This window comes from Cebus imitator, unplaced genomic scaffold (assembly GCF_001604975.1).
Source record: "Cebus imitator isolate Cc_AM_T3 unplaced genomic scaffold, Cebus_imitator-1.0 Scaffold472, whole genome shotgun sequence".
In the NCBI taxonomy this organism is placed as follows: domain Eukaryota; kingdom Metazoa; phylum Chordata; class Mammalia; order Primates; family Cebidae; genus Cebus; species Cebus imitator.
The window spans coordinates 208,753-213,078 of record NW_016107787.1 but is presented as its reverse complement, the minus strand read 5'-3'; the positions used below and the strand labels follow the sequence as shown (position 1 = coordinate 213,078).

Here is a 4,326-nt window from a genome sequence, read left to right as displayed (position 1 = left end):
CTCTGCTCCCCCACCCAAATCTCATCTCGAATTTTAATCCACCAGTGTCAAGGGAAAGTCCTGGTGGAAGGTGATTGGACCATGGGAACTGTGAGTCAATTAAACCTCTTTCCTTTATAAATTACCCAGTCTCAGGAAGTTCTTTATAGCAGTGCGAAAATAGACTGATATACTCACCTCCTAGCATTCTCACCTTGTATAATCTCCTCCCCTTGAGTGGGAGCAGAACTTGTGACTTGCTTCTACCAACAGAATATGGTATAGGAGATAGAATGTCACTTTTGTGATTACTTTAGGTAAGACGGTAACTTCCATCTTGCCAGTAGACTCAATTGATTTCACTCCTGCTAGCTTTGATGAAGTAAGCTGCCAATGCAGAGAGTCCCATGTGGCAAGAAACTTAGGGTGCCCCCTGGGAGAAGGCGAGGAAGAAGCTGAGCCCCTCCACCTGACAAGCAACAATGAACGGAATCCTGCCAACAGCCATGTGAACTTAAAGGCAAGTCCTCCTCCAGTTGAGCCTTCAATGAAGCCCCTGGATTGGGTGACACTGTCATTGCAGTTTTGTGAAAGACTCTAAAACAGAGGATCCTGCTAACCTGTGCCTGAATTCCTGGCCGCATAAATGGGGTTGAATCTACTGGAGAACCAGCTGGAAAAATATATCAATAGAGCCCTACTCATCTCACCACTATAATAAATTCTGGCTGGATCATAGATATAAATGCTGAACACAAAATCACCTTTAAGTAGAACATATTGGGAAATTTTTTTCATAATTTCAAGGGAAATACTATCTAAATGACAAACTTTCTAGAGGCCAAGAATGAAAAGGTAAATTTAACAACATGAAACTAAAAAGAATTCTGTATAAAACAAACGCTGTAAGTATGGAAGGAAGAAAAAACTGGGAAAAAAACCTTCCTACATGTACATTGACAAAACACGATTTTCCCTGATACGTAGAGTTCAACAAGTCAGAACAAACAGCAATGCGACGGAAAGCAGGCGGAGAACGTGCTTGACAGAGCAGAACACGCAAGTGGCTCTCAAACATAGGCAAAGATGCTCAACATTTGATAAAGATGAAACCAAATTAAAATTATGATAAGGTAACTTTTTTTAACCTATCAATTGGGATAGGTGAAAAAAGTAGGAACATTCTGTGCAAAGCGATGGGGAAACAGGCCCTCTCTTTTTCTTCTTTTTTTTGAAGCACAGTTTCACTCTGTCACCCACCCAGGCTGGAGTGCAGTGGTACAATCTTGGCTCACCGCATCCTCCATTTCCCAGGATGAAGCAATTCTCCTGCCTCAGCCTCCAGACTTGCTGGGACTACAGGTATGTGCCATCACACCCAGCTAATTTTTTTTTTGTATTATTAGTAGAGCTGGGGTTTTGCTATGTTGATCAGGCTGGACTTGAGCCTGACCTCAGGCGATCCCCCCCACCTCAGCCTCCCAAAGCACTGGGAATACAGGTGTGAGCCACCACACTAGGCCAGAAATAGGTACTCTCATACCTGTGAGTATAAATTGGTACAATCTCTATGGAGGTCAATTTGACAAAATATCTATCAAAATATCCAAATTTGACATAGAAATCCCACCTCTAGAAATTTTACCTACACATGATATCTTGTAAAAGATTGTCACTGAAGTACAGACTGTAATAGGAAAAGATGGGAAATAACCAACATGTATATGAACAGGGTATTGTTTAAATACCTAGTGAAAATGAACAAATAAACAAGGCAGTTCTGTTTGTACTGACATGGTTTAGAAAAACAAAGAGGAGAATATTGTGTAATGCTATTTGTACAAAAACGATTACATATACCACACACGCTTATACATGCAAAGAATATTTCTGGAAAAATACACAAGCAACTTGCTTCCAGGAAGAACTAGGTGGCTGTTCTTCTAACAGAAGTTAGACGGTTTTTCTTTTATAGTTTTTTGAATATTTTGGGTGAATATTATGAATATATCCTCTATTCACAATTGTTAATATAAAAATGAAAAGGAAGTAATGTTTTGACACCCAAAGGCTCTCTCCAGGACTTAAAAGGGAGGCGTGCTTTTTAGGCAAGAAAGAGCCCGTGAATGCCCTTCTGTGGGTGCAAAAGGAGAGAACGCCCACTGCATTTTTAAAGTACATCTTAAAATAGTGTGTTGCAAAGCTCAGTGGGCTCAGCCCTTTATGATTGTTGGTTAGAAGGCTGTCAGGGATCATTTTCCAAATGCCAACTTACAATCCTCTATCATCCAGAAAGTTTTTATCCCTGTGAGAATTTTTAGAATTTAGAGAATGCGGCTAGTAGGGCTGACAGCCCCATGCAAAGCAGGTGGGGAAGCTTCAGAGGAGTGGTCCCCACGCAGCTATATTCTCACTATTTTCCTTCCTTGTTCCAGCCAGTGCTACTGCTTCTTTCCTGGGACCAGCCTTTGACATAACTCTGCAGCTGAGGCCACTGACCTTTCCTCCCCACTTCCCTCTCTTACTTAAGTCTGGAACAGCTCTTGCTGGCACCTCTGCAGCTGTGACTCACTGCAAATGCTTTGCATTCCGGGATGTTCTTCAGGGTTTTGGGTCTCCCCTGTGGCTCAAAGAGCCAGGCGAGTTGAAAGGGAGGAGAAAGAGGTCCTGTAGCTGCCAAAACATTGCAGACTTGAGGTGGAAAATTGAAAAGGTTTTGTGCCGGAAGGCCCCCAGCCAGCCCCTCCCTCCCTTGGGCCTGCTTGTAACTGGAGCAGAGCTAGGGGACGCCTCCGTGGAGGCTGAGTCAGCTGGGGGTTGTTGCAGGCCCAAGAAGCTCCATTCACAGACCCAGAAGCACCACACCCCATCTGGAGACCATCTCCATCTGTCCATGAAGGACTGGGTTAAAGCCACTCTGGAAAGCAGAAATGGGTGTGTCATCTAGAAGTATTGTTTGTCTCAAGTGTTAGTTTACCTTTAAGTCACTGGAATGATTTTGTCAGTTTGTTCCAACTCCTTACTGTCTTCAGCTGTATACAATTTATGTTTATAGTCAGGTCAATCAACATCTACTCTTAAAACAGCTGTGTTCTTCCCTGCTCCTTAAAGCGATGAGACCCTATGTTGAAGGTCTTTAGGTAAAACAAATTAGTGTCTAGCTGCCCAGGTTAATTCAATGGAGATGGAGGAGGGTAGGCTGTGCCCGCTCACCTTCACTTCATTCCTGATCCTCTATAGGCTCCAATGGGGCATAATTTTAATAATCTTATAAGTAAACTTTATCAATGTAAACATACATATAATAAAACACGCCTGGATTGGCTCCGGTTGCAAAGTCGAGTGTCTTGAGAGGTCAGATTGCCGTCAGACATGGTCCCTGGACATGAACATGGACAGAGTAAAATGGAATTTCCAGATTATAAACAATGGAAGATAGAAGGGACACCATTAGAAGCTGTCCAGAAGAAACTGGCTGCACGTGGGCTAAGGGATCTATGAGGCTGTACGGAAGCTTGGAGATACATGGGTGGCTTTGCAAACAATGGTTCCTTTCTTGGTGCATTATTAGAAGGATTCATATGGGGATTTGTTGCATTTGTGGTAGCTGTAGAAGCTGAATATCACTTGGAGTCCCTGCATAAAGAAAAGAAGCATCACTGAAGATAATACGTGGAAGTATCATAGTGGTTTCTTAACTCTCCCAAATAAAATTTCTTCACTGTAGCCTACTCGTCTGGCTTGTTCCTTAAAGAACATTAGGAAGATTTAATAAAGTAAATTAATATATATGCCAAAAAAAAGCCTACCCATTTTTGGTGTATAATTTGATGAGTTTTAGCAAATATATGTACCCATGTAAGGCATAATTTGAAGCTAATGGCTTAATAGATATGAAAACAATGAAATAAATGTCCATGGGGGGTCAACAATATTTCATATTCACCTACATTTCTCTAACCCCATGGGTACGACATCGTCACATGTTAAGGCTCTTTTGCTATCAAACAATATTCAATATAGTTTTACTTGGATTTCATAGAAGAAAATAACTTGGACTAAATATAAAACAAATTGAAGTGGAAAAAATTACTAGGTTTTTTTTTTTTTAATTTTCATTTGAGTTCTGGGATACATGTGCTGAATATACAGGTTTGTTACATAGGCTGGATTTCAAGTAAAATTTTTTTCTGTATAATATTAGCTCTTAAAATTTCTTTGTAAAATTAAGAAATTTTGCAAGTAGGCCGGGCGCGGTGGCTCAAGCCTGTAATCCCAGCACTGTGGGAGGCCGAGGCGGGTGGATCACGAGGTCAAGAGATCGAGACCATCCTGGTCAACATGGTG

The 4,326-nt window shown here is 41.5% G+C and overlaps 1 pseudogene; it reads left to right on the top strand.

Annotated features, from left to right (window-relative positions):
- Nucleotides 1-3,051: 3,051 nt before the first annotated feature.
- On the top strand, nt 3,052-3,642 carry LOC108291911 (annotated as a pseudogene).
- The last annotated feature ends 684 nt before the right edge of the window (nt 3,643-4,326 follow it).